Source organism: Heterocephalus glaber, unplaced genomic scaffold (genome assembly GCF_053883595.1).
Source record: "Heterocephalus glaber isolate CG9 unplaced genomic scaffold, H.glaber_assembly_v1.0 deba00001481, whole genome shotgun sequence".
Classification (NCBI taxonomy): Eukaryota; Metazoa; Chordata; class Mammalia; order Rodentia; family Bathyergidae; genus Heterocephalus; species Heterocephalus glaber.
In genome coordinates this window covers 58205895-58230977 of record NW_028258317.1, presented here as the reverse complement: position 1 = coordinate 58230977, position 25083 = coordinate 58205895, and the positions used below count along the sequence as shown (strand labels likewise).

General features: G+C 42.4%; 2 protein-coding genes across 4 annotated transcripts in view; both read left to right on the top strand.

Moving 5' to 3' along the window:
* CUNH9orf40 (chromosome unknown C9orf40 homolog) overlaps positions 1–19695 on the top strand; it is a 74552-nt gene extending 54857 nt beyond the window's left edge. Inside the window, exon 3 of the mRNA XM_087184119.1 lies at positions 10949–19695. The gene's annotated coding sequence lies outside the window, so the exon portion shown is untranslated. The remainder of the gene's footprint in view (positions 1–10948) is intronic.
* Positions 1–25083, top strand: part of Trpm6 (transient receptor potential cation channel subfamily M member 6) — a 223161-nt gene that overhangs the window by 49516 nt on the left and 148562 nt on the right. The window lies entirely within an intron of this gene.

Here is a 25083-nt window from a genome sequence, read left to right as displayed (position 1 = left end):
GGGGTGGAGTGCCCCTCGTGAAGTGAAACTTCTTTCTTAGACTTTGACACCCAAGGGGTGAGGTCCAGACTTGCCACTGGGTTGTCCAAAGGACATCATCCCATTTTTCACAGGGCCATGTACTGAAGAACTGATAGCAGGAGTCTGACCATGTTTCGTAACATTTCTACTCCGCTATTCCTTTGACCAAAAAGGGGCATAAATATTTATCTATGGATGAAAACTGTCTCTGAGAAGAAGAGTCCCCACAATGGAAGACTAGGCAGGCATCGAACTCTACAATGACAGGGGATTCTGACCTAGTCCCATTTAGTACTAGATGTTTCCTTTTATAGGTGGAGAGTCTAAGAGAATAGCTAATGGGGGGACTAGCAGTACCAGTGGGTTGTTGAAGCCAGTCATCTCCTCAGGTTAGGCAGGTGACTAGCCTCTAGAGATAACAGATAATACTAGGGAGAAAGCTACACAGGCAATAAAGCCAAAGGCTAGCAGCACCTTGTGAGTAGTTGTCCAACCTGCTGCAGCCATGGCAGTGGGGCTGACCATGAAAACCAGGACAAATAGTCCAAGGTGGGGTAGGAACCAAAGATAAGAGTCCATTAGGTGAGTCTGGGGGGTATCTGGGGTATCTGGGGGGTAGACTTGGACAGGGGGGACTTAAGAGCTTTGTTTATCTGTTCCACTATCCCAGAGCTTTGAGGTTCATAGGCTGTATGCAAGTTCCAGTTGATTTTGAGCAGGCTGGCAAGTTGCTGTATAATATCAGCTATGAAAACTGGACCACTGTCACTCCCAGCGAATGCTGGGAGTCCATATCTGGGAATTATTTCTTTGAGGAGGGCCCCTGTCACTTTGGAAGCCCTTCCAGATGGAAGGGCTTTTACCCACCCAGAGTATGTGTAGACAATGACCAATAGGTATTTATAGCCTCTACTGGGTTTTATCTCAGTGAAGTCTACCTCTAAATCTTCCAGTGGATAGGAGCCAGTGTACTGAGTTCCAGCTGGTAGTTTTGGCCACTGGAGTGGGTTGTTTGGGGGCACAGGTTTGGCAGTGCTGGCTGATTGTGGTACAGATGCTAGACACTCATGGGATATAGTAGAATCTACAGGAGGGTTTCCATGGCTACCTTTCCCGAGTGCATGACCTGATGATGTGCCTGAACAAAAACATGGGTGATTTTTGGGAGGATCATCACCCTTTCATCTGGAAAGAGCCTCTACTTGCTGGGTCCTTTGAAGGCTCCCTCCCTTTGGGCCCATTTATCTTTTTCTTCTGAGTAGCAGGGTCCTTTTTGAAATGGCCAGGCTTACTGTTGGAGGCTGCAGAGTGACAGCAAGCTCGAGGTTCTGATGCAGGTCGGTTGAAGTCACTGATGTGGTGGCCATCCAGGCAGCTATCAGCAAAATGGCTTCCTAGGCTGATAGTGTCTTTGACTTTCTGATGTTCTCTGCAGTGCATGATAGCTACTTTCTTGAGAGCTCAGATGACCTCCAGTAGTTTATTTTTTTCTATTCTTAATATGTTTGCCCTCAGAATTCAGGAGCTCTTTATCCTTATACATGGCTCTGTGGACATGGATGGTGGCAAAGGCATACTTAGAATCAGCGTAGATGTCGACCACCTTGTCTTTGGGCCATGGTAAGGCTTGGATTCATGCCCACAGTTCTGCTCTTTGTGCTGACCACCTTGGGTTAGAGGTTTTACCTTGATGATTTGGTCCACCAGGGTTATGGTGTAGCTAGCCCATGGGATCCCCTCAGAGACAGCGTTACTCCTGTCTGTAAACAGAGTATAGCCTGGTCAAGAGAGGGGCTTGCAGCACAGGTCTGGTTGGCTTGCAAAGAGTTCATCTATGACCTCTTCACCGTCATGATCTGGGGCCCCTTTTTCAGATGGGAGGAAAGTAGCTGGGTTTACTGTCCATACTGTCGCTAAATGGATTCTGGGGTTTTCATAGAAGAGGGCCTGATATTGGGATATCAGGCATTGAATAGTCATCTATGTCCTTTGTTGTCCAGCAGGCTGATGACTGAGTGAGGCATCTTTACATTTACATTCTGTCTTAATGTTAACTTGTCTGCTTCTTGGATCAAGCAGACGGTGGCTGCTAAGACCCTTAAGCATGGGACCATCCTTTGGCTATGGAGTCCAATTATTTGGATAAGTAGGCAATCGGCCTCTACCAGGGTCTAGTGGTCTGGGTCAGCATCCCCAGGGTAACACAGTCTTTCTCATGTACAAACAGGCTAAACTCTCCAGTCACATTGGGAAACTCCAGAGCTAGGGCGTGGGCAAGCAGGGCTTTGATTGTCTTGAAAGCTTCTTGCTGTGCTAGTCCCCACATAAGTGGCTCTTTCTCAGGCCCATTCAGTACTGCACAGAGGACTTTGGCCTTTTGTGAAAATCCTGGAATCCAAATTCTGTGGAAGCCTGCCGCCCCCAGGAACTCTTGGAGCTTCTTTCTAGTGGTGGGGCCAGAATGGAGCATATTACCTTTTTCTGCTCTTGTCCTGGAGTTCAGTGTCCTTTGGCAATGTTGAAGCCCAAGTACTGCACCTGTGGGCGAGAAATTTCTGCCTTCGATGATACCGTGTATCTCACCTTTTCAAGGAGATGAAGCAGGGCTTTGGTTCCTTTTAGACAGTCTTCTTTGGAGTTGATGGCCAGGAGGGGGTTGTCAACATATTGCAGAAAGGTGCAGTTGAGATCAGCCTGTGGGAAGGCTGCAAGATCTGAGGCTAGGGTTTCTCCAAAGTGGGTGGGCAAGTTTTTGAAGCCCCCGAGGCAGCCTAGTCCATATCAGCTGAGTTTTTCTTCCATCATTGGGATCTTCCCATTCAAAAGCAAAGATTGGCTGGCTCACCGGGGCTAGCTGGAGACAGAAGAAGGTATCTTTAAGATCCAGCAAGTATACCATATATCATCCAGCAGGAGGTGGCTGAGTAACGTGTAAGGGTTGGAGGATCACAGGATGTAGAGTGACAACTGCATTGTTGCTGGTCCTCAGGTACTGAATTGGTTGATATTCTCCATTTGGCTTTTTCACCAATAGGAGTTGAGTATTCCACAGGGACTATAATTCAATGAGTATGCCAGCCTCTCGGAGTCTCTGTATATGATCTCTCATGCCCACTCCAGCCTCCTGGGTCATCGAGTATTGTCTGAGCCTGACAGGGGAGGCCTTGGGCTTTAGTTTGATGGGTGGGGCAGTTGATGGCCAGTCCTGGGGGAGAGTTTTCTGCTCAAACCCTGGAAATCTCAGTCAGGAAACAGTCTGGATTGGTTTCAGGGGAGGCTGCCTGATATAACTGCCATTCCTCTTCTCATGGGACACTCATGGTCATTATCAGGTTAGTAGGCTGGGCAGAGTGAGCTGGGCTGATTGTTCAGAGGAGAAAGTTATGGTTGTCCCAAACTTTTTTTAACAATTCTGGCCTGAGCAACAGGACCGGACACGCGGGGAGGTAGAAGAACTCGTAAGTAATTTGGTATCTTTCTAGTTGATAGGTTCTGGTTTGGCAAAAAGCTTTTATAATTTGATTTCCATCGCTTCTCGGCCTTTTGGGTAAGATCTAGTGTACAATTTGATTTCCAGTATTTCCAACAATAGCTGTTTTCATCTGGGTAAGGGGGGCTACTGGAGTCATCACAACAGAATGTTCTGTACCTGTGTCAATCATGAAAGTCATTGGTTAACCCCCCACTGTCATTTGGACCACGGGTTCTCAGGGGTTGAGTTGGAAAAACCTGGTCTGTCCTAGTCAGTGTCCATCCCTGCCAGACCAAGAAGGGCAGGGTCAGTTTGCAGCTCCATACAGGGCTTCGGCTTTGCTCTTTTCCCAGGAGCCTGCCTGCCTCCAATTTGGGCATTCATTTTTCCAGTGGCTGAATTCCTTGCAGTGTGCACGTTGATCATTGGCCAACAAGGCCCTGGGGCCATTAAGTCTGGTGTCAGAGAGGGGAGGGTGCCCCCCAGAAAGCAGGCTATGTCTTCCCAGGGCCACCACCAGGTTAGAGGCCTGTTTTATCAGGTTCTTGTCATTCTGTCTTTCAGCCTCTCTTCTGGCTTCTTTGTCTCAGTTAATGAAGACCTTGTTGGCCACCTGAAGGAGCTGATGGGCATTCAACCCTTTGAATCCTTCTAACTTTTGTAGTTTTCAGCAAGTGTCAGGAGCAGACTGGGCTCCAAAGGTGGCACTGATCATAACTTGGTATTCTGGGGCCTCTGAATCAAATGGAGTGTAAGTCCAGAAGGGATTACACAGTCTTTCATAAAAGCCTTCTGGTGATTCTTCTGGCATTAGGAGGACAGTGGTGGTTTTGGTCATGTTAGTGGGCTTTTTGGCTCCCTCTCAAGAGTCGATGGAGTAGGGTCTTATGGTATTTGTCCAGCTGGTCTTGGCTCCTGGGCATGGTGTAGTCCCAGTTGGGTTGGCCATTGGGCTGTTTGTGCCCAGGTGGTGTGGTGAGCAGTGGCAGCAGAGGCTCTACCTTCGGCCCATCTTTGGGCTCCCAGTAGGATTCAGCGCCACTCTTCAGTGTTGAAGAGTGATGAGGAGCTAGCAGAAACCCTCCCAGGTGGGCTGGTGGGTCTTGAAGATGGACTCTATAAGGTCAGTGATGGCTTGGGGCTTCTCCTAGTAAGCCAGGTTGTGGTTCTTCCAATTCAGGAGATCTGAGGTTGAGAAGGGCTGGCAGTAGTAGAGGGGATGTCTTGGCTGGAGACTTCTATCTGGTTGAGTCTGAGGCGCACTGTGGGCCTCTCGGAGGGGCAGGTGCATGGAAGGGCCTTGAGCTGAGCAGAGATGGTGGTGGGCCAGAGGGGTTCGCAGTGGGTTAGAAGCTGGCTCGGTGGAGGCCTGGGTGACAGGTGTGCGAGTGGGGCCACTGGAGGTGAGAATGAAGGTGGCAGAGTGTCAGGTGGCTGGGGTCCTGATGGAGCAGAAGGAGTAGGGCAGAGTATAGCAGAGGCACCAGGGGTGGGCTTTCCTCTGGATCACTTGGATAAATGGGCTTTTGATGGCCCTGAGGAGGGATCTCCTGAGTCAGATTTTCCCCTGGCTGTCAGTCACAGCACAGAAGCGGACCCGTGAGGGCAAGGTCAAGGCAATTTGAAACCAAGAATCTATGTAAGGAAATGGACCAGGATGGCCAGAGGGGCCCGTGATGATGTCCCAGAGCTGGCGGACAGTTTTGACTTTCAAGGTCCCCTCTGAGGGCCAATCAGGATCAAGCTTAGGCCAGTCTGTTTCACAGAAGTTTCTCAGCTTAGACAGTTTCATCCAGTAAAAAGAGTCTGGCACATTTGTCATTGGTTCCATCTGCAAGATCACTTGGAGTTTGGCAGCCTCTAGGCAGGAATAAACAAAATTTCCAAGAAAGTAAAGCATATATAATCAAAGCATGTATACTAGAATGGAAAGGAAGGTTGGGGAAAGAGCCACATCCAGACACTGCTCTTAAGGGACTGGAATAGCAATATTACTTTCTGTGAAAGCATGGGAAACTTTTCCCTCTTTGATGACCCTCTTTTTTGGCACACTGTACATTCATTGATTCCTGTTCTCTGGAGCCTAGCAATCTCCTTGCTCAGGAGGTTGTGTAATTCACCAAAGTCAGAGAATCCTATAGAAAAACTTCCTCATGTCCTGGGTCCTATTGACCTTGAAGGCCCAGGGACAAAATATTGGTTGTCTTCCTATCCCAGTTACCTTTCTAGTTCTGCCTCCAAACTTCAGTTGTTCAACACCCAGAAGAGAAGATCAGTTATATCAGTATTGCAGTGAGAGCAGTGAGCTTAACTATTATAATTTCATCTGGATATCAAGCACTTTGAAATATAAAGTATAGCCACAGGTCTGTTATTTCTTACTAATTTTGGTTGTTTTAAAAGTTGAATCCCTGAAGAATGTTAACAAATAAAAATTATAAGTTTTACAGAGAAAACTTGAGATCAAGAGCCAGACATAATATTTCAGCTTGACAATCACAATGTTATCTTTGAAACACATTTAAATGTCTCTTAGTATAGAGTACCCTTTCTAGTCAATCATCTCCAACTAGTACACAAAGAAGCTCATTTAATTTGTTATCCTTTAATAGGATGTCATCAAGGAAGCATGTGACATGGTCTGGACTGCTCAGCGCTTGAGCATCTCTAAGTGCAGTGACACATACATAACATACACATCACAAAAGCTTCTTTTTTTTTAAACTATCATTTGACTGGTGGTCTCATGCTGGCTTGACATGTACCTCTTATCACAAGTAGCTGGAGCACAAGAGAAAGGCAGATATCTGAGTCTAAAAGAAAAAAGCTATTACCATAAGCAACTCTAGTTTTACATCTTTGAAAATCCATACACCCAGAAGGCATGAGTACATTTAGTACACCGTGAAATCAGCAATAATGAGTGTCACAGCTAGATGGAAACCTTTGTCTCTTAATTTAGTTTTACTCACAGAGAACTTAACCCTTTGATGATAACCAATATAAATATATTCATTACAATAACGTATTTAGCAATGTTCATTTGAGTGTGTCTCCCATAAGGCTATGGAAATTATTGGGGGGGTCTCATTAGTGAATGGAATAAAATGTTTCCAGGAAGCTTCTCCTTTATTTACCAGGGGAATCTTGTCCAGCAGTTTCCTTACGTCTAAGGGGTCCCCATTTAGTTATCTTAAATTTTTCAGATGACCTATGAGAACTGGATGATAACAATTAACATATTATTTTTGAACAATGAAAGACTCCCAAATTATTGGGGGACAGATGACAATAGGCATTGCATTTATAAAACCAGTCTCAACATCATTTTGATTGGCTGGCAACCTGGGTGGAAGCATATCCTTAACTTTAATGACTCTTATTTTGTCTATAAGCCAGCTTAAGTTTTATCTATAGACTAACTTAAGTTAGACACAAACATTTTAACCTGTATAAACTATTTTCTATCGAAATCTCAAAAAAGAAAAACAAAAAAATTGTCAAGCTCAAACAAAACAGCTGTAGATATTTTAACTGGTTACAGATTGAACAGAGGGATAAGCACACGTAAGGCAATTGTTTATAAACCATAATGCACTCAGGTGTACTTGGCCAAGTCAAACTACAATAACACTTTTACAGTTTTTAGGTTTATAACTATAAATAGACTAGTCAGAACTTTTTACAGGTCAATTAACAGAAATCTCTTGTAATAAGAATCAGAAGGAATAAAAACCTTTTACACCTGTGAAAGCAAAGACAGTTTTTAAGATGGGCCCTTCGCTGATGGTTTTATCTGATTGGAATACCCAGATATACAGGCTTCTCATTGTTGCACTGATAGCCAGAGTTGTTTGATAGCCACAGCTGTTGTTTTGATAGTCACATGTAACTGTTCCCTCTAAAGAGGAAGACTATTAAAGGTAATTTTAACTATTTTCAGAGTGTGTGTGTGTGTGTGTGTGTGTGTGTGTGTATGTGTGTGCAGGCCAGGTTTGGGTGTAGAGAAGACTGGGTAACACTCTTGGGAGCTAAGTATGTATTCCAAACAGTGGGGGAAGAAGGTCTGCTAAGGGTGCAATCTGCCCCGCTGCAGATGTTTACCTATGACAGTTTTTTTCCATGTTGAAAAGAAATAAGAGGAAAGAAAGCACCCCTGTCCCATCTCTGTGCCCAATCTAAAGCGTTCCTTAGACTTAACCCTATCCAGCACTAGGGAAATTGAACTAGAAGTGTGAGGAAATGGCCATGCTTTGGGTTAGCTGTTCTTACCATGCACCTAGGCCCCCTTTCTCACGATCCTGTGACTCTTGGGCCATACTTAGCTACAGAGTTTCTTCTTTCAGAACTTTAGTTAACATATCTCTGAGAATGGTGGATGGCCTGCCAAGATGTTTTGGAGAGAAATCATGATGAGAGAGGCAGTTTTTTGGGGACGGAGGCTATGGTTATTCCTCAATACCTGTTTCTGTTAGCTGTTGAAGAGTCTGTTGGAATTTAGCCAGTGAAGTAACATTTTTTGACAAGGCATCTGTTTCTCTATTGAAGAGAAAATCATTAGTGAACAGTGTATCATCTACATATTTCAGGACTGTGACTTGAGAAAAAAGAGGTCAAGGCATGGGAGAGGGCTTGTCCAAAAAGACAAGGACTGTCTCTTCCTGCAAAAAAATCTGAACATAAGGTAATTCTGACCATTTTCCCTCTCTCTTGTAGTACATCACTAGTTGCAAAATAGTATCATAATCAATACCTCTGCATTCTACTTCATTTCTAGGGGGTAGGCAGGCCATGCATGGGTGCCAAAGAACATTAAACTACTCTTTCTCAATGTATGAGGGTCAAATTCCTGTGTTTAAGAATACATTTCAAAGGAGTAAAAGAATTTGACATTGAGTTTCAAAAATAACAAAGAGAAAAATAATAGGCAACCCTTTTAGTCCCTACTTGGTTTTTATGTGCCCTCAAGGCATTCCCGAGGTGACCTGTTCTAGAGCAAGTGGCTGCTATCTGGAGAGTCACCAGAAGATAGGTCAGGCAGGACTATCCACCCTTACTGACACATGCCCCTACCTTCTCTGGAAACTCATTCCTAACTCCAAAGTATGTTTCCAAAAGCACAAGCTACAGCTGATTCCCACTCTAACAGCCATGTTTAAAGAAGGAAGCATTGGGCCGGGGATTTAGCTCGGTGGTTTTGCTGCCTGCTGCGCAAGTGCAAGGACCGGAGTTCAATCCCCGGTACCAAAAAAAAGAAGGAAGCATTGCTAGTGAAATTAAAGGAATGATCGAGAGACCTAAACAACTGTTTCCAATTCTTTGAAGGAGAGTGAGAAGGGGAAAACGGGCAGATCGAATGTGGTCGGAGCACTACCCAGCTTGCAAAAGAGGTCACCTTTAGAGATAGATAGAGGCCAGCAATGGCTCAGAAAAATCCTGCCCTGCCTGAGACCTAAACCAAAGAAGTCACTGAGTCATTTGTGTCATCTACCTCATCACCGACTTAGTCTCCCTTAGCAGCAAGACAAGCCTGCACTTAACTCACAATCTACTCCATAAATTTCTGTGTTTCTATGTCTGTAACACACTTATGAGGCCCACAGGTTAAAACCTGTGTTCACTGTCCAGCAACCACAACTTACACATCAGCAAAAGTACTTCCCTCACTTATACACATAAATGAAGAAAACCAGACTTAGGAGGAGAGAGAGCCAGGAGGTTAGGGCCTTTTTGAGAGTATGTGGGAGTGGGATAAAAGAGTAGTTTGGAAATTCTCTCCTGAGCTGAATGTGTTTTGGTCCCTTAAATAGAATGCTTAGGAAATAGCTCCTTCTAGTATCACCAGAAGTTGGTTCTTGCCATTGGGTCTCAGGTTTCAATTTCCCATACGCACTGGAGGAGAAATTCTGCTCAGAACACTAGGTGGGGACATTGTGTTCTCCTGGACAGGCAAAATTTTGATGTCTCTTCTGTCAGAGAGGGAGTATGTGTTCCTCCTCCAAGATGACTTTCCTGTCTTCGGTGTCAACAGTCATTTTCTATGGGTTCAACTTGAAAGTTCTTAGTTGTTGGATCAAGGGAAAGGTTGAGACAGATTGGGACTAAAACTCTTTCAAAGTCTCCTTCTCTCTGATCTTTAGAAGAAACATGCCTCCAAAAAAGGGGGGAAGTACAAATTAACAGAAAAAAGATCAGAAAAGAGATCAAAGAAAAGAAAGTCTTCTCAGGCTCACAATGAGGAACTGAGACAATTTACCCATGAATTGTCACTCTCAGCCTGGAAAGGAGAAAATGGGGAATCTCAAGAGCTAAGATTGCCTTCTCACCAGCAGAAGATCAGACCAGAATGGAAACTGAGACAGAACAGGCTTGACGTTCCCTTCCATGAGCATGGAGGGTGCAGGGGTGCTCAGTGCAGCCTATCTCAGGGAACCCTGTCCTCTAAGATTTAAGACCAGCAGCCATGCTGTTGCAAATAACTGGACAAGGGAGTCCTGAATTTATAAGAGGCAGTTATATTTCCTAAACTAGATTTTATTAAAAAAAACACTTATTTTACAAATTCACATTTTGGTTAGTATCAAAGTCCACTAGGGGATGTTCTAACATTACTCTTTCCTAGTGCAGTTCGTCTGAGATAAGACAATAATCATAAAGGCCAAACAAGTCAAACTGGTGAAACTAGAAATACCAGTAAATTCAGGGTCCATATACACAGGACCTTGCCTGTAAAAATAAAATTTCCCATCAAAGGAACATCATAATCTTCCCATGTTCTCACCTTAAATTTACCATCATTGACAAAAAACAAGGCATAAAGAGACAAGCATAAAAAAAAAAGAGAGACAAGCATAAAAGACAAGGCATAAGCAACTGGAAAACAAGAATGACAATTTCTAATTATCTAAATGAATCATAATCCAGAATCCATGAGACAAAAACAAACTTACCGCCTTCCAGTTATCTTGATGGAACCTCCAAAATGATATAGGGGAAAAATATGTACCTCCCAACCTTCGAGATGTCAGATACACCAAGTTCCTGTTCTCCAAAGTCAAAAAATGAATTCTAAGGAACAACAGAGGTTAAGAGTAGGAAAATTTATTGGGGAGTAGGAATGGGAAATAGGAATAGCTCCTGAGAGATAAGAGGGGTCCTGAATGGGTTGCCCCATATTTTTCAAACTGAGAAAATGAACATATAACACTGAATTACTTTATGTGAAGTTCCTCTTACTTTATTATTTTACTAGTAGAAATTAGTTTTGATTTTGAGAAGATGGCAGAGGGTGCCTAGTGTTTGGTCCTCTTAAAACCCCTCATGTAAATAGAAGGCAAAGCCAAAAACCTAAAAACATTTAGAACAAAATACATGATTAATTTCTCTTTGGTCAAGAAGATTCAAAATCATTGTTTCTTTCTTTCTCTTTCTCTCTCTTTCTATTTTTTGAGACAGAGTCTCACTATGTAGTCCAGGCTGGCCTCAAACTTGTGGCAATCCTCCTGCCTCGGCCTCACAAGTGCTGGAATTACAGAAATGTGTCACCATGCCCAGCAAAGTCTTTGTTTCTAGCACTACTACCAGCAACACCATAACAAAAAGAAGAATGAACTGAAAATCACCTCTTCTTTGAAGAAAGAAATCTTCAATACTAAATAGACTTCAATACCAATAGAAATCTTCAAAACTAAAAAGGAAAGGGAAGAGAGAACCAAAATATGGAACAGTATCTCCAAGAACTGTAGGACAATTCCAAAATGTCTAGGTATGTGTCGTGAGAACACCAGAAGAAGAGAGAGAAAGAAACAGAAAAAAATCCTTGACGCATTAGTGACTGTGAATTTCTGAGAATTAATACTAAACTGCAAACCACAGATCCAGGAAGCTCAGAGAACACCAAGCAGGATGAATACCAAACTGATAAGTGAGCCTTTGGAATTGCTCAGTACAGCTGAGTTGGGGGAAGTCACCCACCATCACAGGCTGTGTGTGTTGTCATCATCTGAGTGGGAGGTGGCAGAGGAGAGCAATGAGGGTCTGGTGGACTCAATGGGGCCAACAGGTGACCTGCCCTTCTGGAAGCCTGTGGTGGCATCCCTCCCCTTTACAAAGGCAGGACTGTGGGCAGGGTAAGGCCTGGCACTGGGGAGTATGGCACACCCCAGACTGGAGGCTGACCCAGGCCTGACTTTGAAAGCTCAGCTGAGCAGTGGCCAGGCTACCCTACTTCAGCCTTAGCTTTTGGTGCTAGAGAATCTGAGGTTCCAACCTCAGCACTAGCCTGCTCTGTGGAGGCCAGCAAGTGAGATGGGTGCCCTGGTTGCCAGCACCTGTAGGTACTGACCCAGCTGTGCTCCTGCAGGCACTCACCCAGCTGTGCTCCTGCAGGCACTCACCCAGCTGTGCTCCAGGGCATCCTGGCCTCCTGCCTGCAGAGCCACCTCCTGCTGTTCTTACTGACTTTGGGCTAGTGGGGTCCTTGTCTCATCTCCTCATCTCTATGTATCTTCCTTACACTGCTTCACCCACCCCCCAGCCCTGCATACCAGCATGAGCAGAGAATTCGGAGGTCACAGGGTGCTGGATGGAAGTTAGACAGGGCCACTTCCCCAACCTGGCTCTGAAGCACATCTTCTCTGATCCTGAATTTGTTTACCTCCCAGCCTGTACCTAACCAGCACATCCCTACCCCTTCTCCAGCTGTCTGGGTCCTGAGGGAGCTGTCACTGTCACTGGCTTTAAACCAGGCCACTGGTCCTGGTAAGTCCATGAGGCTGCTGACCTTCCAGCATCTGTCCCCAGTCATGGTACCATGTGTCTTGGCTTTAGTGACACCCCCTCCCTCCTAAGGGTTCCCAGCCAGTCATCGGCAGGTCCACTGGGCCGATAGGGCCGGCTGCTTAGACACCTGATTGCTGGTGTGGCAGGTGCAGCTACCAGCTCCACACCAAAGCATACTGTTCTCCTTCTCCCCACCCCTTATCTACTCATTGGTTATCTCTGGTATCAAATTTTGTCTTAGTTACTTTTCTCTTGTTGCTGAGGCAAAATACCCAACACCCAAAGTTAAAGGAGGAGAGGTTTATTTAGCTCTGAGTTTGTAGAGGTTTCAGTCCATAATCGGCTGGCTCCAAAGCAGGGTGGCATGGCAGAGGGGCATCACAGAGGAGAAACAGTTCATGAGGGCTGAAGACAGAAGGCAGAAGGCACCAAACTACAAGCAACAATAGCAGCTTCTTTCTGCCCCCTTTATAGTCTATCTAGACTACTGGGCTTAGGGCAGGTGCCAAACCAATCAGTGGACTGATTTCGTGATCACATATCCTTAATCCCTGCATCTCACACTCTAGATCCATCCATCTCTGGAAAAGCCCTCACTATGGCTGTATCCGGCTTCGAGGGGACATCTAGACACCAGCCATAACAAACATCAAAAGCTGGAGACAATAAAGAGGAACAAAAGTCAGACATTCTGTGCTATCTCATAAAAGAACATGTCCCCAACCTAGATCTTGCCACAGGGATTGAACCTGAATCTGATCAGGTCTCTGGATTCAGTTTGTAAGGAGAGAAATAAAAGGAGCATCTTGTACATATCCCAAATATGCAATGAACAAACTCTAGACTAGTAGAAACCTCTATAGATGAAACGGTCTGGGTTACTCCATAGAAAATGTATATTGGCCAGGGATTTAGCTCAGTGGTTCCGGCGCCTGCCTCGCAAGCGCAAGGTCCCAAGTTCGATCCCCGGTACCAAAAAAAAAAAAAAAGAAAGAAAAGAAAATGTATACAAAACAGAAGAAAGAGGGCTGGGGATTTAGCTCAGTGGTGCCACCACCTGCCTCAAAAGTGCAAGGTCCTGAGTTAGATCTTTGGTGCAAAAAACAAAACAACAAAACAAAACAAAACAAAACAGAAGAGGGAACTTGTACATTAAAAAAAATACAGACAACCATTTTTTTTTTGGTACCAGGGATTGAACTCGGGACCTTGTGCTTGCAAAGCAGGCAGCAGAACCACTGAGCTAAATCCCCGGCCCCCAGACAACCAATTTTTTAAAAGTGGGCAAGGGAACAGCAACCAAGGGTGTACACTTGGATGATAAAATCATTAAGAAATGCCAAGGAATTATAAAGAGTGATAAAAGCCAGGAAAGTGAAAGGAAATGATTACAATGGAAGCCAAGATGGTGTTTACTTTCGGAGGAGGGTACAGGACCATGTTTGAGCCATGGCACGTGGAGAAGAAAGATTCTGGCTGGCGGGAAAAGTTTTATTTGATGGCCTTGTGAGTACTGTAGTTATAAATGTTCTTCTGGTAATACTTCATTAAGAAAACTTGCTTCATGTGCTTTTTTCCTGTATCTGTATCTCTCTCTCTCTCTATTTTTTTTCCGGTACTGAGGATCAAACTCAGGACCTTGCAGTGCCACTGGGCCAAATCCCTGGCCCTGTATCTCTGTATTTTTATAAAATTAGTAAAAACATTTCTGAATACATGAACATTATAAAATATTCAGAGTATGTTTTGTTCAAAATTTCCCCTCATTTTAGAAGCATAAATGGTAGAATTATTATACCTCGCACAACCTTCTGCTCTTTGGTAATTTCACTGAATATGTATTTTATAGGTTGTTCTATATGGCACAGGGCCAAGTAGATAAAAATTACAAAGTTAGTTCCTAATTCTAAGCTACAAATAGCAGTTTAAATAAGCAGTTACCTGCTATTTAGTCAGTAGATATCTCAAGGTAGAGATTATATTCATTTGACATTGAAGGCACACATTTCTCATAAAGCTTAAAATTTACCCATCTTCAGTTTACACAGACCAGCTGACTTTTTGATCTTGACAAGATTGCTTGTGGGAAGGGTAGATCCTAGAGTTAGCAAAGTGCTTCTTCAGTATTTCTCTCAATGAACTCTCAGATATTTAAGGGCAAATGTTAAGACAACACAATGTGTGACTAACCTTTGTGCTTCTTTGTTGCTAACAACTTGTTCATGGTAATAACTAGGATTAAAGTGGCTTCTATAGCCTTTAAACCATAATCATGGGCTAGTAAATATTTTCTGAGCACCTTATTATGTTAGAAGAAAAACAATGGCCAACTTGGTAAAATGTTTTAACCATATCTTTGTTTTTTAGAATATGTCTCATGTTTTCAGTTACTTTGGTGCCTCCCACAGGGTTAGCAGCCCAAGGAAAGGAGAAGGACATTGAACTTAATAGCATCATGAGGGTCAAGATCTGCATGCATCTGACACGGCTGGCTAGTAGGCAGCATTGTATGTGTCTGTGTGTTTGAGACACATGTACGCAAAACATATATTAACATACGATACATGTATATAAATATTCATGTATGCTAAGTGCTGTGAAATAGAGGAGAAGAGACAAGATCCAGCATGGAAATTATACAAAAGAACAAGACCCTAAAGTAGCTGGAACATGATGTGATTCTGCTTCTCAGGCAAAACTGTGTTGCAGAATATTCCGGGGCTGAGTTTCGCCTATTCATTTGAAAGATTCACCGGAAGTGGTGGAAATAGTATGAAAAGAGGTTTCTTGGACCCTTCTCCCAGCTTTCTCTGTTGGTAAAATCTTACATACACACAGTACAATATCAAAAATAGCAAATCGACAGTTGGACAATGTGCAGACCTTTTTCAGATGTCAGCAGCTTTATGTGCATATTCTTGTGTGATCAGTGAATTCAACAAGTGGGGAAGAGAAGAGACAACACAGAGAAGTTACTTTGGTGATCTGTCCTCTTTCTTGTTCTTTAGTTTCTTAGCTATTCCACATAATCCTGTGTAAACTCACCACACTGCTTTGTTCACCAGGGGTTAACTTGTTACTTCCTATCACAAATGCTACACATTTGTTCTTGGTCCCTTACTTCAGAGATGTAAATAGAGGCAATCTTACTGGTCTATTTTAAGAGATAACATTCTTTTTTTATTATAGCAAATATTTATTCATTCTTTCATTCAGCAAATATTTTGAGTACATATAGACATATCATAGACTATATGGTCTTGGTTTACAAAGGTGATGCACATAGTTCAACTCTGCCTCAAATGTACATATTGGAAATGTTAAAGATAGATAGGAGAGATTTTTAGCTTTTATTGTTAGCAAAATCATCTGAGTGATCATTATACTGAAATTTTTTTGTGGTCTGGGGTAATGGTAAAAGCCTTGTAGAAAGTTACAAGTTAATTTTAGCATTCTTTTCAAATCAAAGGGAACTGTTCTCTTGCCTTTTAGGTTAACTTTGCATGTTCTGGAGCCATTACTTGTGAAATGGCCTAGTATTTGTCCATGTCATTTGCCATTTGTTTGTAATCGCTGTGATGAAAAATGACCTGTATGTGCTTTTACTCCAGTTGCTGTGATTTCCAATAGTTTTGTTTCATTATCAAGTGTTAAGAGTACAGTGTAAGGAGTAAGTTCACCTGTAAGTTCTGCTTCTATTTCTACTTAACAGCAATAATGGGAATAATATATATTTGGTTTTCCCAAGTGTGCTGTGTGAACTTTTTCTAGCCACTATTTCTAAAATTTTCTACTTTCTAGCTTATATGGAAATTTACTATTAATGCACTTCTGCTACCCTTCACTGAAGGCAAGATACTACTTACTACAGAGTAACTAGTAGAATGACTACATGTTCAGCCATGCCCCTTTAGCTTTGGTGATTTTAATATTTTATGCTATTGCAAAGGAAAAAAACAATCCTCCTTTATGGAAATGACTTAAGAGGACAGCAGGCAAGCCCCCACATACTGCTGCCTGAGACAGTCAGACGGATGCGGCATCCAGGTTGCCCCACATCTGCTGCTTTCCCCTTGGGATTATCCAGGAACTGCCTCCACTCACAGTGGCAGCTTCCTCAGTAAATCCTGACGCCCTAGTAACCAAGTAGCACTAATTATGGTTACTGGGTTCAGAGATAACATTCTTAATAGATATCATTTTTAATTTGTTTGTGTTTCGAGACAGGGTCTTGCTTTGTAGTTCAGGCTGGTCTTGAATTCACTGTATAGCCAGGCTGGCCTCAAACTTGTGGTGATCCTCCTGCCTCAGTCTCCCAAGTACAGGTGTGTGCCACCATGCCTGGCTTTTATTAGATACCATTCTACTGCCCCCCCAAATCCCTTTATTAATACTGTACTGCCTGCTGTGGAGGTGAATGCCTGGGATACCAGCACTCGGGAGGCTGAGGCAGGAGGATCACTGAGTTTGAGGACAGCCTGGACTACATAGTGAGACCCTGTCTCAAAAAACCAAAAAAGTCCCACCCAAAGCCAAAAACCTGAAACCAGAAAACTGTACCATACTTTCCTAATTTAGGTATTTTGTCCACTTAACTGTCTAGAAAGCAGTTGACAAAAGAAGTACGTACACAAGACAGTGAGCTGATGAGGAGTGCTCAGCAGATAGATACTGAAAAAAGAGCTTTCAGAAAGAAATTTGCTGGAATAATGACTGGTTATTCTGAGGAGTAAAACTGCCAGGGATGCATTTCTCTGCTCTCCTCTCCCCCCGCTTCTCCTCCCTTCTCTTTCTCCTCTGTGTCTCTTGTCTATTTTCCTTTTCCCTTGTACCCTCCTGAATTCCTCAAATTCTCTGCAACTAGGTGTATTGCATTTATAACAGAAAATATGAGGGCTTCTGGAATGAGGAGATACACGCAGCTTTTTGAAGCAGGAGCTGTGTGTTCTTTGAAGGTGGGGGTCAGGCAGCACGTGCGGGAGGTTCCGAGGGCTTCTTGAGCACACAGGACTGTGGGCCTAACACAGAACGGATATGGATGCTCTGAAGGGACGGATGGCCTCTGGCCTTGGTTTCCCCAGTGGGATGTCAGTTCCTCCCATTGACACCTTTGGGCAGGGTCCTGTCAGAGACAAGAAAGGAGCTCAGACTCTGGAGCACCATGAGCCCTGGGCTCGCATCACCATTCTGGAAGAAGCTGCACTGAGAGCCTTATACTTGTGGTAAGGGATGTCGGCACCCACTCAGCTCTCCTAGATCTGGAATCAAACTTGGTTTCATCAAGTACATATCTTTTACAGGGGGAGGAAGGAAGGCAAGCATCCAGATACTACTGGAAATACATGTGTTTTCCTGGATGGCTCTGATCATGAATTTGGCCGCATGATCATGGTAATAGATTCTTTTCCATTTCTACCCAGAGCCTCAAGCAGCAGTTTCTGGGTCTCCAGGGTCCTGTCTACACTATCTTAGATGGATTTGAAGCCTATAAATGCTTATCCCATGCCCACATAAGAATGTTTATCTTCTAATCTCTGGTAAACTCCTCGGTGAGTTGCATTATTTGCAGTAAAAATTTCCTCCTTTTGTTGTTTTTCATTTCCACAGTGCTATTTCAATTTTGTAGCACACTTTAGGGAAATATGATCCTAGTACATGTGCAATATGTCCTGTTTCTCCCTGCAGATACAATCATGCTAGACTAAGCACAGTGATGCCATAAAAAGCTAAAATGCTTCAGCTTGCTTATTCTTCGTGCTGTTTTTCTTATAAGAAGAACTCATGAGCCTGATAAAATATAGATGCTTAGCAAGTTGTATTTATCTTTTAATAACTTTTAAAAGAAAAAGTGATTTTGAGCAAGTCATATACTTTATTACTGAGTAAAGACTGCCTGGGGCTGTAGCATAGTAGTAGAGCACATGCTTAGCTGCCCACCTCATAGAGGCTAGGAAGCAAAGAGAGAGAGGGAGGAGCAAGGGTCTCTTCAAAATCCTCTTCAAGGCCACTCCTCCAGTGACCTAACTTCCTCCTGCTAGACCCCGCCTGCTAATAGTCAGGTTTCCATGGCACCCAACAGCTAGTGACCAAGTCTTCAACAATCAGGACCTTTAGGAACATTTAATATTCACACTAAAGCATGTTGCTTGTTCTTCATTTATCATGATCTACAATAGTAGCACACACATTTCCTTATTGGTGTTGTGTGTTTGGTTAAATTTCTATAGCCCAAACAAAATTATACTAAACCACATGACTAAAAATTACCAGGCTCTTCCATGTAATACGTGAGCCATAAAACATAAACATAATATCATTGGCACTGAACTTTTGCCTCAGAGAGTCTGGAAAATTAGTGAATTACACATTTTTTAAATCAGGTAGGAAAAGTATACTACGGAAATTTCAGCTACTGTATTCCTCTAAGAAATGTATGATATTTATTTTTAATTAGTTTTTAGAGTTATAAAAAGAATAAGAGGATCACATTATAGAACTTGGAAGAACTAAAAAGAAACATCACAGTTTTTTAAGTTTTTGACATAGCTGTACTCATTAAATGTACACAATTTCAAGTAGTCTTGTTTTACTTTGCATAATCTTCATTGTTAGCAGTTTGCGTGTGTGTGTGGTAGTAGAGATTGTACCTAGGTCCTCACACTGAGCTACACACATCCTTAATCTTTTAAAAAATTTTTAAAAATTGAGACAGGCTGTCACTAAGTTGTCCAGGCTGGCCTTAAACTTGTAATCCTCCTGCCTCAGTCTCCTGAGTAGCATAGATGGCATGACTATACCACTACTTCTGGCCATTCAAAAAAATTTCTTTTTGCTTGGCCATTTTAAACATTTTTTAACAGCTACGTATTTTATATTCAAAAATTTACCTAATTATTTCCTCAATATTGGACTAAAGTTAATTTGTTATTTTTATATAAATTTGACAAAAATATCCTATTATGTAAGCTTGAATTATCATTATCATTATTATTATTTTGATGAAGGCTAGATGTGATCTTCCTGGTTCATGGGCTGTGAATTCCTTTATGACACCTCTTTGTCCTTGCATCAGTAAAATAGTATCCATTTTCCTACAGCCCAAGATGATGAAATACATTTTATGATTAAATTACAGCAATTCCCAACTTAGTGTCTGCATATAATGGCATGATTTCAGAAGCATTCAGAAGCATTCAGAAGCTCTGAGAATGTTCCAGACATGGCTGGATGTCATCACCATCAAGCAAATCATGTGCAGTTTGTTCCAAGGAGATGTGATCCAAAGGCTGCATTTGTGCTGAAAGCGTGCAAATTCTGTGGTGTAGGGGTTACTGTACTGAAATTTGGTTTGTCCAAAGTTTATGAATAGTTTCACGGAAGTAAAATTCTACTGAATTGAATAAAAGGAAAACAAAACCTCACTAGTAAATGGAAGATGAGATTTTTTGGACAGGAACTTGGTACGATGGAAACACCATGGGCCTTGGAGTCAGACATTTGTCTTTGGAATTCCAGTTCTGCCACCTACTCCACCTGTGACTGTGACCAAATAACTGACTCAGTCATCTCATAAAATGATAATAAATAGTACGTTAAGTCAAAATAAGGCTGACAGTGAAGTTTCCAGCACCCAGTGGGTGCCCAGAAAGTGTTAATTTCTCTCCTCTTTTATTCACGACACATTAATACTGGAAAGGCTATTTCGGGATGAGGATTATAAATATTTAAATTTAAAATACATAAAATTTAGAGGGATGGGAGTAGAGATCAGTGACAGAACACATGCTTAGCACACACAGGGTCCTGGGTTCAATATAGAACCAAAAATATTAAAATAAGTAAAATTTAAAATAATGTAAGATTCCCATTTTAGTTCAGTGCACTCTATAAAGACGTGGCAACTTTTTGTGATATACACACTTCAAAATTAAAAAGTTAAGAAGAAAAAGAAAAGAGATAGTGTCAGGTAAGTGAAGCAGGTATGAAATCTTCTGGTTAAGTCACTCTTCTCTATTTTCTTTCCTGAAATGGAAGAGTGCAACTCCTCAAGCTTCTAAAATCTGTGTTCCGTGAACACCTGAGGCTCACTTGTAGGGTAAACACACTGGATTTGGCACAGCTCCCTTTCAAGTAAAGGGAAAATCAACTCCATTACCTCCACATGTAGTGGCTTCAAATAACATTGGATTTTCATTTCTCCTAATTCTGAGGGTTTTCTGGGAAGTCCTGAGGATTTGCAGTTGTTCCACATGGCTTTTCTTCCAGGCCCATGGCCTCCATGCTGTGGCACAGAGGGAGGGGACTGAAGCTGCCTTCAGTGTCCACTTGAAGCTGTGGTCAGGAATTTAGACCATGTCACTTGTGCCGCATTTTATTGGCCACAAGTACAGCTGTATGTAAGGGAGCGGAGGAGGGGCCTCACCTTGGCAAGGGAGGGCAGACACAAGGTCCCATGGCACAGAGATGTGCTTACTGGAATAGGAAGAGTTTGTGCCGCTTACTGTTTTAAAGATGCTGAAGATAGTGGTACCTATCAGCTTGCCTAGAACTTTATTAGAGGCACCCACCCCATTTTAACTTCCTTCGTTTCTTCCCTGTAGGAATCATCCAAAGTTGAAAGTGAAGGCAGAGCTTAAGCTTTCAGGGAATCTAGGCTGGTTGCCAGTGTTTGTCATGGACACTTAGAGCACGCTTACAGCTGGGTGTGGTGGTACAGGTCTATGATCCAGGACTCTGGGTGGCGAAGGCAGGAGGATCACACTTAGTGTGACCCTGTCTCAGAATAGAAAATTTAAAAAAGGGCTGGGGATGTAGCTCGGTGTGAGCTAGCTAGTACCATAGTACCACAAAACAAGAACAAAAGAGAAGAAAGAAAAACAAAACCAAAGCAAGGAGCACGCACAGCTAACAGTGTGGGTTTGAGTAGTAATCTTGCTTGACAAGCTGCCCTGTTACATTTCAGATAACCACAAATAATTTTTTAGTATTTCATCCCTTGTTAACAGTTCAGTTTGGCATGTATTCTTACAGAACTTTCTTGTGAATATTCTAATATATACGTGTGTGTGTGTATATATATATATATATATATATATACTTTTTTGGGGGGGTACTGGGGATTGAACTCGGGTCCTTGCGCTTGTGCAGCAGGCGACGAAACCACTGAGCTAAATCCCCGGCCCAATATATATATATATATCCTTTTAAAAACGGAGTTGGGATCTCAAAGGTAAAACGCTCACCTACCATGTATGAGGCCCCAAGTCCAGTCCTCAGCAGTGCAAAACAAACAAACAAAAAATCCAAACAAATAAATAAATTCATACTTTTATAGTACTAGCTGTGATTTTTCTTTTTTCTGTATCTGTACATTTAGATCTAACTTATTCCTTTAAAAATCTGTTTCTTTTTTTTTTTCAGCACTGAGGATTGAACCCAGGGCTTTTGCACCAACCTATATTTTCATCCCTTTAAAAATTTTTTTTGACAGAATCTTTTTAAATTGAAAATTGGTTTGGTGCAGTGGCACAGGCTTGTAATCCCAGAACTTGGTAGGCTGAGGCAGGATAATCTCATGAGTTCAAGTTCAGCCTGGACTACATAGTGAGATCTTGTCTCCAAAAAAATATTGCTAACTTTCCCAGATGGGGCTTGAACTTTCAATCCTCCTCCTGCAGCCACCCAGACTGCTGGGATTATAGTTGTGTACTGCCAAGTCTGATGTAAATTATCCTTTAAAACTGCACAGTGTCTCATGGATTAGTCACATCACAATTTATTTACTGACACATCCACTGGTGACCGAACTATTAGCAGTTTTTCTGCAGTACCGGGAGTGTTATGACGTAGACTCTCACAGACATATTGTGGTCTAGTTTTTGAAGTAATGAAACTCTGGAACTAGAATTGTGATGGAAAAGGACAGGTCTTATATCTAGCTTGCTGCAATGCCTCTTGAAATGATATTTTCAACTGCTACCAAAATTATTTGAAGGTTCCTATTTTTCCAACTTCTCACACGTGATTTTGTGTGTGTGTGTGTGTGTGTGTGTGTGTGTGTGTGTGTGCTGGAAATAAAATCCAGAGCCTCACACCTGCTAAACTAAGCTAGTGTGCTTTATCACAGAGCTACATCCTTGATCCCATCATAGCTACTTTAATCTTTCCTTATGTGACAACTATTTGTTTTCATAGCAAATAAAAGAAAAATTGGAGCATACACTTACAGAAGCATGGAGTAAGAGTCATTAAGCAAGCAAAAGACAGTATAGGACAGTACACTGTGGCTGGGCTTGGTGGTTTAGGCCTGTATCCCCAGCACTCAGGAGACTGAGGCAGGAGTATCACTGCAAGTTCTGGGGCAGCCTGGGCTACGTAGTGAGCTCAAGGCCAGCTGAACTACAAATTGAGACCCTGTCTCAAAAAAAGAAAGCACACTGGTTCTTCTCAAAAGGAAATTTGATATGTAGCAGTTTAAGAGAAAGAGTGGATGGAATGCAGTCAACACCTTAGGTCTGAATAGGAACAAATGAAAACAAAAAGTGGGAATGGATTGGGAGAGCTGAATTTTGTCCCTCCTTACCAAGACTTTTATCTGACTTCTTTAAGAATCCATATTTTACATTTTCCTCCCTGTGTAATGCCTTCTAAGCTTCATAGTTTCCATTACATCTTTGAGAATGCAATTGCATTTATTTTGTTTTCTTTATGCTTCTGAAAGGAAACTAATGATGACCAAAAGTGAGAACCATGAACCAGCGATACAATAAACTATGATGATTTGGACAAGAGCTTTTCCATGGTGACTTTTTTCTTGTTGGTGCAAAGCAATAGAGCAATGTATTTCTCATTTATTTCTCTTGGGCTGTCTGGAAGGCTAGGATGTATTATTGTGCAACCCTCTAAGCACCGGCCCCCCCATCCAAATAAAGGAAAAAAACCCCAAACCAAATCCAAATCCAGCCCTGAAACAATTTTTTTTTTTTTTTGGTACCAAGGATCGAACTCGGGTCCTTGCACTTGCGCAGCAAGCAGCGAAACCACTGAGCTAAATCCCTGGCCCAATTTTTTTTTTTTTTTGAGCCAGGGTCTCACTTTGTAGTTGAGGCTGTCCCTGAACTCAATATATAGCCTAGGCTGCCCTGAACTCATGGCAATCCTTCTACTGGGATTACAGGCACGTGCCACCACGCCATGCCTGGCCATCCCTGAAACAGTTTTTACCTGGAGTGGAGTGCATAAATTAGAAACCATTCCTTAGTGGCCTCTTTTTTGGGGACTTATTAAAACCTTCAGACATTAAGAAAAGAAAATTGTCACACCCATATTTTCAGTTGAAAAGTCAGCTGTTCTCCATTTTAAATCACTAGTTTGACCTTAAACATGGAGCAATGGCTTACGATCATGTTAGATCAGAAGGCAAACACTTCTGATGTGTACACAGTACATTAGAAGGCTTGAAAACATAAAACGTCAGGGTAAAAAGAGAGGTCAGACAAAGGAGAAGAAAACACAGGAGAAAAAAAGGAAGAGGAATAAAGGGATGGCAGAGGGAAAAATAAGAAATAAAAAAGAGGAAAAAAATAAAGCACTAAATTGGTAACTGGTAACAGCGGTGCCCTGGGTTCCATTGTATTTTGTTTGTTCATATTGTGAACCTGCACTCCTTGAAGACTGGATATCTTGTTCATCTTTGTTTTTCTGCCCAGTATGATGCCTAATAGCTTTGTTCAGAAAATTGTTGGCCTGAATCAGTGCACACTAAACTACTATGTACTGAACATTCTAAAATTTAAATTTCATACCTAACCCTGGCCATAGGTATATTTGTAGCCAGAAGATTTTTTTCTTAACTTCAAAAATTTTTGTATTAGTATGTGTATGCAATAGATAATAATTACATCACCTTGGGGAATTGGTACTTACATATAATTGAAACTTAATCATTTTTACTTCCTTTTCCCCTCTCCACTTTTCACCTCCCCTTTTCCATCTCTACCAAGACATATAGGAAACAGGAAGGTAGACTTTGTGGAGCCAGAAGACATTCATTGATTGATTATTTCTTACTTTCTTCTTTGTTTTTGAGACAGGGTCTCACTATGTAGTCCAGGCTGGCCTTGAACTCATGGCAATACTCCTGCCTCAGTCTCCCGGGTGCTGGGATTACAGGCCTGCACCATCATGCTGTTTATAGACAATCTTTTTTCAATCAGTTGAGGGGCCTGTGAAAGAGGCTCTGGGCCCACCCTCAAAATCCCCATAAAGACATCTAAGTTGGGTAAGGGCCTGGGAATCTGTGCTGATGTGGAGCATTGAGACCAGACTTCATCTATAAAATCTTTGAGTGAAGTGCTTTCTCCATTATCATCAGTTTGGTGGTCAGGAAGGGGGCCTCAGGAAAGCTGTACCCTCTGGTCTGTGCAAGGGTGACTGAATCTGTGATAAGCATAGCCTGAGGAAATAATGATCTTTGTTCCTGAGATGTACAGAGCTGAAAAGGAGCATCCCACTAGACCGTCAGGGTCAGATGTACATCATTGGGCCCATCTGCAAGCCCAGTCTGGGAATGGACATCAGTTGCAAAAATAAACCATTCCTAAATCTGCTTCCTGGAAAGATGAACTTTGGACAAGAGTCCTCCATCTTTTCATTGAGTCCACTTTTCAAATAAAGTTGCCTTCCTTGCCTGGACACCTGGTCTCTTGAATTAACTGGTTTGTCGAGTGGTGGAGCAGCCTCGGGTGGTTCTGGTCCAGCTTGGGAATCACAGGCTGCTTGAGGCTGGATCTGTAAAGAACTCATGACCA